A 14,948-nucleotide genomic window follows, 5' to 3' on the forward strand; every position below is an offset into this window, starting at 1 on the left:
TATACTGCTGTGGGCTGTATATAGTTCTCTGTGGGCTGTGCTCTGTGCTGTATACTGCTGTGGGATGTATATAGTTCTCTGTGGGCTGTGCTCTGTGCTGTATACTACTGTGGGCTGTATATAGTTCTCTGTGGGCTGTGCTCTGTGCTGTATATAGCTCTCTGTGGGCTGTGCTCTGTGCTGTATACTACTGTGTGCTCTGTGCTATATATAGTTCTCTGTGGGCTGTGCTCTGTGCTGTATACTGCTGTGGGCTGTATATAGTTCTCTGTGGGCTGTGCTCTGTGCTGTATACTGCTGTGGGCTGTATATAGTTCTCTGTGGGCTGTGCTCTGTGCTGTATACTGCTGTGAGCTGTATATAGTTCTCTGTGGGCTGTGCTCTGTGCTGTATACTACTGTGGGCTGTATATAGTTCTCTGTGGGCTGTGCTCTGTGCTGTATACTACTGTGTGCTGTATATAGTTCTCTGTGGGCTGTGCTGTATATAGTACTCTGTGGGCTGTGCTGTATATAGTACTCTGTGGGCTGTGCTGTATATAGTACTCTGTGGGCTGTGCTGTGTATAGTACTCTGTGGGCTGTGCTGTGTATAGTACTCTGTGGGCTGTGCTGTATATAGTACTCTGTGGGCTGTGCTGTATATAGTACTCTGTGGGCTGTGCTGTATATAGTACTCTCTGGGCTGTGCTGTATATAGTACTCTCTGGGCTGTGCTGTATATAGTACTCTCTGGGCTGTGCTTTATATAGTACTCTGGGCTGTGCTGTATATAGTACTCTGGGCTGTGCTTTATATAGTTCTCTGTGAGCTGTGCTGTATATAGTTCTCTGTGGGCTGTGCTGTATATAGTTCTCTGTGGGCTGTGCTGTATATATTACTTTGTGGGCTGTGCTGTATATATTACTTTGTGGGCTGTGCTGTATATATTACTCTGTGGGCTGTGCTGTATACTACTGTGTGGACTGTGCTGTATACTTCTACATGGGCTGTGCTGTATACTACTGTGTGGTCTGTGCTGTATACTACTGTGTGGTCTGTGCTAAATACTGCTGTGTGGGCTGTGTTATCTACTACGCGAGCTGTGCTATAGTATGCAGGCTGTGCTGTATACTATGCGGTTTGTGCTATATAATATGCGGGCTTTGCTATATACTATGGGGAGTATATTATATTCTATGGGGAGGCCATGTTATGTACTATGTGGCTGTGTTATATACTATTGTGGGGGTATATTATATTCTATGGGGGAGGCTGCGTTATATACTATGGGGGGCTGCATTATATTCTATGGGGGGCTACATTATATATTATGGGGAGGTGGGCTGTATTATATTCTATGGGGGTTACATACTCTGGGGTGGCTGCATTATACTCTGTGGGGTGGCTGCATTATACTCTGGGGTGGCTGCATTATACTCTGGGGTGGCTGCATTATACTCTGGGGTGGCTGCATTATACTATATGTGGGCTGCATTATACTGTATCGAGGACTATGGGGAATACGTTATACTATATGAAGAACTATGGGGTGCATTATACTATGGGAAGTGAATTGTACTACATGGATGACTGTGGCGGTGCATTATACTATATGGAGCACTATGAGGATTGTATTATGCTATATGGAGGACTATGAGGATTGTATTATGCTATATGGAGGACTATGAGGAGTGTATTATACTATGTGGAGGACTGAGCAGTGTATTTTAATATATGGAGGACTATAGGGAGTGTATTATACTATATGGAGGACTATGGAGCACATTATAATATATGGAGGACTATGGGGTGTATTTTACTAAACAAGTAAAATGCTGCATATTCGGATTGTTTTTGCTGGAACAAAAAGCCTTGTTGTCAGCAGCACATTGCCAGTGTAAACTGTAGATGTGCTGCTGAAAACATGATACTGTATGGTGATCTATTAGTGATCGTTCTGTCTCATCATTATTCCTCAGCTGGTGGAAAGAGGCCGGGAAACAAGCGTTGAACAACTTCAGTATTGTCGATCAAACTCGTTTAGCGGCCTGAACTCAGCGCACGTAAATACAACAGAAAGGCTTCTGTGTGATGTGCAATATGTTAGCATTTGGGGCCCCATTTTAAACTTTGCCTAGGGCCCCACTTTGCCTAAAACCGGCCCTGCCTACAAGTGTACAAAGGTATTATACAGTCACCGTGTGACAAGTGGGCCTGTGTAACTTCAAATGCCAGGGCTGAATTTTAGTCCCAGTCCGGCCCTGCTCCTTAGTGTCGTTTTTTGCTGTACAGGAGTCTGCGCTGTTGTGTTATCCCTTGGCCATGCGCTGTTAGCGCTGCCCGTCTTCTGACATCATTTAATGTCGGCCGGTGCATTTCTCGATGCCCATGAATCCCAGCTCTGCAGTGTCTTTTCATTTATTCACACTGCGGGGCTGGAATTCATGGCCTTGCGCAGTACATATGTTCGCCTCTTACTCATGTCCTTACACCTGCTTCAGACTGTGCGGCGTCAGCTGATCCCTTATCGCATGCCACGGCCATGAGGCCGCACAGTCTGAAGAAGGCGGATGGAGGTGCGTGACAGGTGAAGATATGCACTGCTCATGCCCATCAATCACACGCTCGCAGTCAAAATAAATAAGACACCGAGGGGCGTTGTGTCGGGCAGGGCGGCCGCACAGGCGCAGCCAGCCTGCCAACCAATGATGTCAGAAGACGGGCAGCGCTACCAAGGGGGTTGCTGCGTGTCATTACAAAGGAAAGTCACACCTCAGGGACGGTTTAATGGTATCAGGGGACACATTTTATACGTGTTGAGTTCGACGTGTGCAAGGAGAATAACTTAATGAGCCACCTTGTACAAATGCAGCATTACTGCTGTACAAGGTGGCTGTTATACATATGAAGCGCCCCCAGACGCAGGGCCGCAGGGTACTCGGTACCGGGCTTCTCTGTCTCGGTTCTGGGGTTGTCACGGTGGCTAGACCCGGTCCGTGACCCTGCTAAGGGGCGTCCAATTAAAAGGTGGTGGTGCGTGGTGCGATGAAATAACGAGGACACAGGGTTGCAGTCTCTTTACCTCTTTACTGAAGGCTTCGAGATCCTCAATCCAGAGCACTGCTAACAGGGCTGGCTGAGACCGGCCGGTCCAATGGCACATCCAGAGTTCCCTTTTGCAGGTGGGAATCAGTATCTACCTTATAGCGCCTGTGTGTTGTAGTCCCTCCCTGCAGAGCACCACGGGATAGTCCTCACAACTGTTGTGTCTGTTTCTGATGTTCTTCTCTCCGTCCCCCAGATGATATGGCTAGGAAGCACCCGTATGACGGGGTAGGCCTGGAGTTCTTCCGGGACCCTAGAGTCGCCCCTCTCCCACAACTGCCTCCTTTGTCTGCTTAGGTGTTTTATGTGAGACAGCCAACCTATAATTAGCTGTCCTGCCGTTGGTTTGAAGTAATGCTTAAAGTCTCTTACTTTCTCGGCGTTCCGGCCGCCGGCTTCACGCCTCAGAAGGATGTTGCTGATCTGGTGGCACTACTCCTTCTGGTTCTATCGCCTCTTTGCTGTATTCCCGTTTCTCACTCTTCCACAATACCCCTCGCTTCTTGTCCTTTCTTAGGAGTCTGCCGCTGTAAGGCACAGGCACGGCTCCGTAACGCTCTGTCTGTTGTTCTACGGCTCTGCCAGGATCCCACCCCTGGCAGATCCTCTCTCGAGCTCTTCCCAGCTACTTTCTCCTCAACTTCCTGTCCAACCCCCAGTTTTACCAAAGTGTGAGGAGTGGCCTAATAGATAGAACCACTCCCCCTGGTGGCCGGAGTGTGAAGTGTAGTGTGTGTGTGATATCTGGTCAGGTGAACTCCTTTAGTGCCATCAGACGTACCATCACTCCCCTTAGTGGCAGAGCAACAGTACTGCAACGACCAGGACTCTGGGGCGCTGCACTCCCCCCCGGTTAAATCCAGTACTCCCGGACTGGGAAAAGAAAAACAACATTACATGTTAGTAGAAAACACACAGAACTTTGAAACACTATAAACAAGTAAATGCTATGAACCAGTAACTATATTACAATGCTTCCCTTTATGGGAGGTGAGGACACTTGAACGTTATGCAAATTTTGGGTCATGCACAGTTTATGACTCCCAGTCCAGTGGTTGAAACAGCGGGGACCCCGGGTAAACAAAGGGGTCCCCTTTTGAAAGTTTTGGAGCAATTCACTGTCCATTACTCCATTGTCCATTTTTTTTTTAAACCTGTAACAAAAGATATGTACACAAACATTTTCAACCAAATAGCAGCCCTCATTAATATCTCCAAGTTTTGTAGCGAAGTGGAGTTTGATTCTTGGTGCTGCGTGTCGATCTCTGCAGTGCAGGGGTTGCTATTGGTCTAACAGGGCCCGCTATGCTTGCTACCGCTGGTGTAGCGCACTGTCTTCTAGCTACGCTTCTAGTTAGTCTGGGTAGCACTGGCATGCTGGAGCTCTCAGGGCTGCTGCTACCAACAGTGGGTACGGCAGATTCGCCGATAGCAGAGGGAGGACTTGCCGGTTCAACGGTTGGCATGGCATCTTCGGGCGGGATCTGCTGAGATTGTGGGCCTGGATGATCTGGCACCACAGTTAGTTCTGGTGGGTTCGGTTGACGGAACGTTAGGATGGGTACCACGATGGCCTGATTTATCTGAGTCCAAGACTGGGGAAAATCGCCAAGAACAGTGTGTATCATTTTCTCCTCTTCTACAGGTGGGGAGGTTCCTGGATCTGTTTCCCTCTCTCTCAACTTGTCAGGGCACACTTTAAGGTGGTCTCTGGATATTGCCGTTGAGGTTTCCCCCCCATCTTTGCTGATGAGACAGACCTTCGTGTTGTCAAAATCGGATGGCAGGATGGTATAAGGTTCCGCTTCCCATTGGTCATCGAGTTTGTGTAGCCTCCTCTTTCATTTGAGTACTTGCTCACCGGGTGACAAGGGAATCGCAGGAGCATGCTGGTTGTAGTCTCTTTCTTGTTTCTGTCTAGCCTGGGCGAGACTTCTTTCCACGCATTCCTGTACTTTGCGGTACATTTTCTGCCTCTCTGCATCCCAATCTGCATCCGGCGAGGTATCTTCGGAGATTAGGACCCCCATGTCCAGATCAATGGGTAACTTGCTAGATCTTCCTCGCATAAGGTACGCTGGAGTGCAGTAGGTGAAATTCACTGGGATGTGATTGTACATGTCCACCAAGTCTGGCAACTTTGTTGGCCACAGGTTCCGTTCCTCTACAGGCAAGGTCTTCAGTAAGTCGATCACCACTTGGTTCATCTTTTCACACATCCCGTTGGTTTGGGGATGGTACGGTGTGGTTCTGATCTTCTTACACCCGTACAGATTGCAGAACTCCTGGAACACCTCTGTTTCGAATGCTGGTCCCTGATCTGTCAGGACCTTCTCCGGGTACCCATGGGGCCTACAAAAGTACTGCTGGAAGGTTTTGGCGGCCGTCCTGGCCATTAGATCCTTGACAGGTACAACCACCAAAAATCTGGAGTAGTGATCTACGATGGTAAGAGCGTAGATATAGCCTGATTGGCTAGGTGTCAGCTTCACATGATCCAGCGTGACCAGTTCGAGCGGCCGTTTGGTGATGATGGGCTGCAAGGGAGCCCATTGGCTGTCACGGTCCTTCCTGCGTAGGCTGCATGGATCACACTCCCGACACCACTTCTCGATGGCTCTCTTCATGCCAATCCAATAGTACCTCCCTCGGAGTAGCCTCTCCAGCTTCCTCCATCCGAAGTGTCCGGCTCCATCGTGGTAGGCTCCCAGAACCATGGGCGCATCTCGCCTTGGCACCACTATCTGCCATACCAATTCATGAGTGTATGGGTCGATGCTTCTCCGGCACAGCTTACCATCGTGAATAAACAGTTTGCTTCTCCCCTTCCACAGCTGTTGTGTTTCCTGTGGATCATCCGGGCCAGGATGCAAATCTGCCTGCGTCAGGAGCTCTTTCACCCGACGGACCGTGGGGTCACCATCCTGGATCTCTGCCCATCCGTGATGGGGCAGGGGATTCAGCATGGTATCCTGCTTGTTCTTGTGCCTGTTCTTCACATAATGGGAGTACTGAGCGGCTTTGGGGCGATGGAACGTGGGCAGCTCTACCTCTTCAAGTGCCACCGGGTCCTCTCCCGTTTCTGGCAAATTGGGCATCCGGGACAAGGCATCGGCATTCGCATTCTTGCATCCTGCCCGGTACTTGATGGTGAAGTCGTAGTTGGACAGCCGGGCTATCCACCGCTGTTCCAAGGCCGCAAGTTTGGCTGTGTCCAAGTGCGTCAGCGGATTGTTATCCGTGAAGACGGTGAATTTCGCCGAGGCCAGGTAGTGTTTGAACCTCTCTGTCACTGCCCAGACGATGACAAGGAATTCCAGCTTAAAGGAACTGTAGTTGTCAGGGTTCCTTTCCGTGGGACAAAGCTTCCTGCTGGCGTAAGCGATTACTCTCTCCTTGCCTTTCTGGACCTGGGACAGCACGGCTCCCAATCCGACATTGCTGGCATCCGTATACAGCACAAACGGTTGGTCATATTCAGGGTAGGCCAGTACCTCTTCTCCCGTCAGTGCCGACTTCAAGCAAGTGAATGATCCTTCCAGTCCCTCGTTCCAATCAAATGGGGTATTCTTCCCCTTGGTCTTCTTGGATTGGCCCACCAACAGGTCTTGCAATGGCGCGGCCTTCTTGGTGAAGTCCTTAATGAACCTCCGGTAATAGCCTACCAACCCGAGGAACTGCCGGCCTTCATGGAGGTTGCTGGGTTTCGGCCAGTCATGAATCACCGTAACCTTGTCGGGGTCTGGGGCCACTCCTTCGGCAATCACCACATGGCCTAGGTACTGCACTTTGGGTTTCAGCAGATGGCATTTGGAAGGTTTCACCTTTAAGCCAAAGTTGGACAGGGCTTCAAACACCTCGGCCAGGTGCTTCAGATGATCTTCATAGGTCTTAGAAAAGACAATGACATCATCCAGATACAGCAGTACGGTTTCAAAGTGCTTGTGCCCCAAACAGCACTCCAGCATCCTCTGGAACGTCCCTGGGGCATTGCACAATCCGAAGGGCATGTAGTTGAATTCGCAGAGACCCATCGGTGTCGTGAAGGCCGTCTTCTCTTTGTCCGCCTCCGCCACGGGAACCTGCCAGTACCCACTGGTGAGATCTGTGGTAGAGAAGTAGTTAGCAGATTTTAAAGCAGCCAGGGACTCCTCTATCCTGGGCAGTGGGTATGCATCCTTATGTGTAACGCGATTCAACTGCCTATAATCAACACACATCCTCATTGTGCCATCTTTCTTCTTAACGAGCACTAATGGAGCTGCCCAGGGGCTACAACTGTCTCTCACCACCCCAGCCTCCTTCATTTCTCGCAACATGTCTTTGGCACACTGGTAATGAGCTGGGGGTACAGGACGGTATCTCTCTTTTATAGGTCGATGGTCTCCTGTGAGGATATGATGTTGGATCCCTTTTACCTGTCCAAAATCTAAGGGGTGTTTGCTAAATACCTGCTCGTACTCATGAACCACCCTGTAGGCCCCCTGTTTCTGATGGGATGGGGTAGAGTCAGTGCCCACATGCAATTCCCGACACCAATCTGTCGGGTGCCCTGCAGAACCGTTGTCCTCCGCCGGGTTGGACGGGGCCAAGGGTCCAGGTGTTTGTATCACACTATTATTGACAGTAAACAGTTTGGCGAGTGTGGCATATTTGGTGAGATGGACCTCCTCCTCCCCACAGTTAAGGACACATACTGGCACCCTCCCATTGCGGATGTCAACCACCCCCCTGGCTGTTAGGAGAGTAGGCCTATTGTCTGAATATACGGGTTCTACCAGGGCCTGGTAGTTTTTACCCCTGAGGCCTATGGCTGCCCGACACCATATTAACATCTCGCTCCTGGGGGGTATCGCAATGGGGTTTGAATCACTCACGGTGACTCGACCAATTTCACCACCAGTCAGCTCCACCTGTTGTCTCTGCATCAGAGCCCTGATTTCTTTTTGCAGGGCGCGTTGTTCACTGTAGCCAGCAGTTTCTGCTACCTGTTGTAACAGACAATAACTTCTGCAAGACAATTTTCTATAACATTGGTACCGATAGTCATCATGGGATTACATTCACAGCGGTCAATATCAACAATTACAATCCCTTGGGCCTTCAATTCCACCCGCCCCACTTTGATGGTGACCTCTTTATACCCCACTTGTGGCAATGGCTGACCATTACTGGCTATTATGGTGAAATCATCATCAGGGCCACGAGTAATATCGGTGTCCTCCCAATAACGCTTATAAAGCACGTAAGGCATAGTCGTCACCTGAGAGCCGGTGTCCAGCAAAGCGTTCATGGGGATACCGACGATCACAATTGGAAGAACTGGTCGCCCTCCAATGTATTTGGCTCTCCAATGCTGCAGGCCTGATCGTCCTACTCCTGGGGGTTGGCCCTCTGCCCCAGGGGTTGCTCGTTTAAATGACAGTACCTTGCAAGGTGGCCCACCTGATGACAGCGGCGGCAGATAGGTCGTCCGTCCCGATGAAAGCGGTCATCGTCCCTGCCTCTGGTCGGCGGAGTCCTCCTCTGTCGCATCCAGGGGACATCCTCCGGTCTGGAGGCCAGCTGGATCTTCTCCTTGGGGGCCTCCTGTAGGGACTGCACGGTCCGGGCTAGGGCAGCAATGCTCTTAGTCAGCTCCTGCATCTGGAGGTGTAGTCCTGCAGGGGAGTCATCCTCCAGGGTCTGGGCATCGGCCTCGGCGGCGACTGGGGCATCCGGTGCCACCTCCTGGTGGTACGTGAGGGCTTGGCGCCTGGGCGGCACCGCATGGCTGGGCTGTCGCTCTTGCAGTGCCTGGATGGCTTTATCCTTGAATTGCGCAAAAGTCAGGTCTGGATTCTGCATGGCCAGGAAGTGCAGCTGGCCCCTTTGGTGACTGCACAGGAGCCCTTCAATGAACCGCTCTTTTAGGAGTTTATCTTCATCTTGCATGCTGCTGGGGTCACTCTGCTTGATGGCCCGCAGCGCCTCCTGGAGATTAAGGGCATAGTCCCGTAAGCTATCCTGTGGCCTCTGTTTGCACCCATAGAAAGTCAACTTAATTTCTGTAGCGGTGAGGGTGTCAAAGGTGGCTTTAAGCTTTGCAAAAACCTGCTGTGCAGTTCCCTTATCCACGGCGGGCCAGGACTTCACTTCTCTCAGAGCCGCCCCAAAGAGTTGGTTTGTTATCACATGAACTTTCTGAGGCTCTGTCAAGGGATAGAAATCAAGCAGGCTGCAGATCCCTTCTTTAAAGTCAGCTAATGTGTGCGATTCTCCAGAGTATCGCGGGAGCCAGGCCGCCCCAGGTAAGTATGGCATGGAGAAGGGCATTATGGCCGTTGTAGTTGCGGCAGTCTCCGGCTGGCTGGTGGGGGCGGCAGGCTCTATGGCAACCGGTGGTGGTATAAGGGCCGCGGCTACATCCACCGCGGGGACCGGAGCTGCCTCTGTATCTACGGCTGCAACCGCCGCCTCCGCTCCTCCCGATTCAGACATGGCCGTTCCTCCCTCTTATTAACCTGCTGGAGGTCAGGGTTCCTCTTCCGGGATCGGCACTTTACCGCGTTTTCTTGTTCCGCGCTCTTTTTGGCCGGCTCCACCCACGAAGCTATGGCTCCTCCCTCCGTGCGCGGCGAGGGCGAATTGTGGCGGGAACTTTTGGCGGTAGTAGCAACACACAGTCTTTGCAATAAATCACAGTTCCAAGGCACACATGACCTGATTCTTCAGGCTTGAGTACATCCTGTTCGTGACACCAAGTTTGGAGCGCCCCCAGACGCAGGGCCGCGGGGTACTCGGTACCGGGCTTCTCTGTCTCGGTTCTGGGGTTGTCACGGTGGCTAGACCCGGTCCGTGACCCTGCTAAGGGGCGTCCAATTAAAAGGTGGTGGTGTGATGAAATAAAGAGGACACAGGGTTGCAGTCTCTTTACTGAAGGCTTCGAGATCCTCAATCCAGAGCACTGCTAACAGGGCTGGCTGAGACCGGCCTGTCCAATGGCACATCCAGAGTTCCCTTTTGCAGGTGGGAATCAGTATCTACCTTCTAGCGCCTGTGTGTTGTAGTCCCTCCCTGCTGAGCACCACCGGATAGTCCTCACAACTGTTGTGTCTGTTTCTGATGTTCTTCTCTCCGTCCCCCAGATGATATGGCTAGGACGCACCCGTATGACCTGGAGTTCTTCCGGGACCCTAGAGTCGCCCCTCTCCCACAACTGCCTCCGTTGTCTGCTTAGGTGTTTTAGGTGAGACAGCCAACCTATAATTAGCTGTCCTGCTGTTGGTTTGAAGTAATGCTTAAAGTCTCTTACTTTCTCGGCGTTCCGGCCGCCGGCTTCGCGCCTCAGAAGGATGTTGCTGATCTGGTGGCTTTACTCCTTCTGGTTCTATCGCCTCTTTGCTGTATTCCCGTTTCTCACTCTTCCACAATACCCCTCGCTTCTTGTCCTTTCTTAGGAGTCTGCCGCTGTAAGGCACAGGCACGGCTCCGTAACGCTCTGTCTGTTGTTCTACGGCTCTGCCAGGATCCCACCCCTGGCAGATCCTCTCTCGAGCTCTTCCCAGCTACTTTCTCCTCAACTTCCTGTCCAACCCCCAGTTTTACCAAAGTGTGAGGAGTGGCCTAATAGATAGAACCACTCCCCCTGGTGGCCGGAGTGTGAAGTGTAGTGTGTGTGTGATACCTGGTCAGGTGAACTCCTTTAGTGCCATCAGACGTACCATCCCCCCGTACTCCCCTTAGTGGCAGAGCAACAGTACTGCATCGACCAGGACTCTGGGGCGCTGCACATACAAACGCCTGGGGGGGGGACAGGTTCCCTTCAATTTCAGTTCTTGTGTCTGCGTGGCGTTTGCAGGACAAGATGCCGGCTGCACAGCAGGGGAACAGCTGGCGTTGCTGAACCCCACTGACACATTGGCGGGTGTTTTTCTCTGTGCAGCCAGCACTTCCGGGCACCAACTGGCGGTGTTAGAGCCCAGGGTCAGCAGGAGAAGCAGAGGAGCAGAGTGTAGGCCGAAGCCTGCACTGGCGGCAGTTTATTGTGTCTGCGTGGCAACACCAACTGGCGGTGTTAGAGCCCAGGGACAGCAGGAGGAGCCTAGTGTAGGCCGAAGCCTAATTGAACCAATTTTAAAGGTAACCTTTAAACCCCCCTCAGGTGTTACAAACTAGAAGAGCCACCTTGTGCAGCAGTAATGCTGCACATGTAAAAGGTTGCTCTTTTAATTTTGTTCCTTGCACACACTGAATGAAGCACGTATAACATTTAGCCCCTTATACAGTCAAACTGTCTTGGAGGCGGGACTTTCCTTCTTAATGAGACACAGCACAGCTGTCAAAAATACCACCTTGGTGCTGGGCGCAGCCTCCTTAGCGTCATTTTTTGCTGTACAGGAGTCTGCGCTGTTGTGTTATCCCTTGGCCATGCGCTGTTAGCGCTGCCCGTCTTCTGACATCATTTGATGTCGGCCGGTGCGTTTCTCGATGCCCATGAATCCCAGCCCCGCAGTGTCTTTTCATTTATTCACACTGCGGGGCTGGGATTTATGGCCTTGCGCAGTACATATGTTCGCCTCTTACTCATGTCCTTACACCTGCTTCAGACTGTGCGGCGTCAGCTGATCCCTTATCGCATGCCATGGCCATGAGGCTGCACAGTCTGAAGAAGGCAGAAGGAGAAGAGTGACAGGCGAAGATATGCACTGCTCATGCCCATCAATCACACCCTCGCAGTCAAAATAAATAAGACACCGAGGGGCGTTGTGTCGGGCAGGGCGGCCGCACAGGCGCAGCCAGCCTGCCAACCAATGATGTCAGAAGACGGGCAGCGCTACCAAGGGGGTTGCTGTGTGTCATTACAAAGGAAAGTCACACCTCAGGGACGGTTTAATGGTATCAGTTGGTAACTTGTTGAGTTTGACGTGTGCAAGGAGAATAACTTAATGAGCCACCTTGTACAAATGCAGCATTACAGCTGTACAAGGTGGCTGTTATACATACAAACGCCTGGGGGGGGAGGTTCCCTTCAATTTCAGTTCTTGTGTCTGCGTGGCATTAGCAGGACACGTTGCCGGCTACACAGCAGGGGAACAGCCGACGTTACTGAACCCCACTAACACATTGGCGAGTGTTTTTCTCTGTGCAGCCAGCACTTCCGGGCACCAACTGGCGGTGTTAGAGCCCAGGGTCAGCAGGAGGAGCAGAGGAGCAGAGTGTAGGCCGAAGCCTGCACTGGCGGCAGTTTATTGTGTCTGCAATGCGTTAGCAGGACACGTTGCTGGCTACACAGCAGGGGAACAGCTGGCGTTACTGAACCCCACTGACACATTGGTGGGTGTTTTTATCTGTGCAGCCAGCACTTCCGGGCACCAACTGGCGGTGTTAGAGCCCAGGGTCAGCAGGAGGAGCAGAGGAGCAGAGTGTAGGCTGAAGCCTGCACTGGCGGCAGCTTTGTGTCTGCGTGGCGCTTGCAGGACACATTGCCGGCTACACAGCAGGGGAACAGCTGGCGTTGCTGAACCCCACTGACACAGTGGCGAGTGTTTTCTCTGTGCAGCCAGCACTTCCGGGCACCAACTGGCGGTGTTAGAGCCCAGGGACAGCAGGAGGAGCAGAGTGTAGGCCGAAGCCTGCACTGGAGCAAGTTGAAAGGGAACCTTTAACCCCCCCCAGGCGTTTGTTGCTGAAAGAGCCATCTTGTACAGCACTAATGCTGCAAAAGGAAAAGGTGGCTCTTTTAATTATGCTCCTTGCAAACGCTGAACTAGACACTTATGAAATGTGTCCCCTCACACCGTAAAACCGTCCCGGAGGTGGGACTTTCCTTTGTAATGTGACGCAGCACAGCCGTCATTCTTACCCCCTTGGCGCCGTGCGCCGCCTCCTCAGCGTTATTTGATTCTGTCACGGAGTCTGCGCTGTTATGTTATCCCTTGGCCAGGCGCACTTAGCGCTGCCCGTCTTCTGACATCATTTGGTGTCAGGCTGGCTGCGCCCATGCGGCCGCGCTGCCCGAGATCCCACCTCGCAGTGTCGTCTAATGTAATCCCACTGTAGGCCTGTGATCCATGGGCATGCCAGTGCCTCGCCTATCACTCCCCTCCCTCCGGCTTCTTCAGACTGTGCGGCGTCACGGCCATGGGATGCTATTAGGGATCAGATCCCGCAGTGTGATTAAATCAGAAGACACTGCGAGGCGGGATCTCGGGCAGCGCGGCCGCACAGGCGCAGCCAGCCTGACACCAAATAATGTCAGAAGACAGGCAGTGCTAAGTGTGCATGGCCAAGGGATAACATAACAGCGCAGGCTCCGGGACAGAATCAAACAACGCTGAGGAGGCGGCACACAGCGAAAAGGGGGTAGGAATGACGGCTGTGCTGCGTCACATTACAAAGGAAAGTCCCACCTCCGGGACGGTTTTACGGTGTGAGGAGACACATTTCATAAGTCTTAGGTTCAGCGTGTGCAAGGAGCACAACGAAAAGAGGCACCTTTTCCTTGTGCAGCATTACTGCTGCACAAGGTGGCTCTTTCAGTAAAAAACGCCTGGGGGGGGGACAGGTTCCCTTAAATGTAAGTAGTTGTGCCAGCGTGGCGGTCGCATGACAGTGCCGGATACACAGCAGGGGAGCAGCAGGCGTTACTGAACCCCACTAACACATTTGCGAGGTGTTTGGCTCTGTGCAAACAGCACTTCCGGGCAGCATCCAGCAGTGTTGGAGCCCAGGGACAGCAGGAGGAGCAGAGTGTAGGCCGAAGCCTGCACTGGAGGCATGTAAATGTCTGTTAGTGTGCCAGCGTGGTGGTCGCATGTAGGATAGCTGCGGAGACACCATCACGTGTTTCTCAACGCAAGCAGTGAATAGCCAGACCTTTCCCCGGGAAGGAACAGCCACGGGAAGGGCAGCATCCAGTAAAGGAAAACATCCAATACAGGAAAACCACCTATGCCAAGCATGGTATCCATCCACAGACAGCTGTTTCGGGGTGTTTGCCCCTCATCAGTGTGGAGTAGGAATCTGGCTATTAGGAGCAGTGCCTAGTAAAAGGCTGTGAAGGAACAGATGATTGGCCTCGGGGAGACCAAAACATCCAACACCGCGGAGACACCATCACGTGTTTCTCAACGCAGTGATCCAGAACACTGCCCCCATCCCTTATGGGAAATATGCAAATGCATGTAGGATAGCTGCGGAGACACCATCACGTGTTTCTCAACGCAAGCAGTGAATAGCCAGACCTTTCCCCGGGAAGGAACAGCCACGGGAAGGGCAGTATCCAGTAAAGGAAAACATCCAATACAGGAAAACCACCTATGCCAAGCATGGTATCCATCCACAGACAGCTTTTTTTTTTTTTTTTTTTTCCCCTCAGATGGGAAGTTCCACAGTCAGGTAACCAAAACTATAAGGAACTCATCTCCCAAAACAGCGTGCCACATACTTAGTGCAACCGCCATTCCCATCATCATTGGAAAACACACAAAAAACTTTTTTTTATTAACAACCAAAAAAACACTTCAAGATACATTAACAAAATGTTTCCACTTTTTAGTCTTCCAAATTCCCTCTGCATCCACCTCCCCTCTCCTCCTCTGATCACACATAAAGCAAAAATACAATTTTCCCAAAAAAATTTTTATACAGTTTTTAACCTCAATATCCTTCCTTTTAAACACATACACATTCCTCACATCCCACAAAACCTCTTTTATACATGCCATCATCAACCACAATACTCTCTCCTTCTCCCCACACATACCCAATCCAAACATAAAAAGCTCAAAAGACAACAGATTCACCTCACACAGCTCCTTACACAAACGACCCAGACCTGCAATCACACTTCTAGCATACCGACAATTCCAAAACAAATGCA

This window comes from Ranitomeya variabilis, chromosome 1 (genome assembly GCF_051348905.1).
Source record: "Ranitomeya variabilis isolate aRanVar5 chromosome 1, aRanVar5.hap1, whole genome shotgun sequence".
Classification (NCBI taxonomy): domain Eukaryota; kingdom Metazoa; phylum Chordata; class Amphibia; order Anura; family Dendrobatidae; genus Ranitomeya; species Ranitomeya variabilis.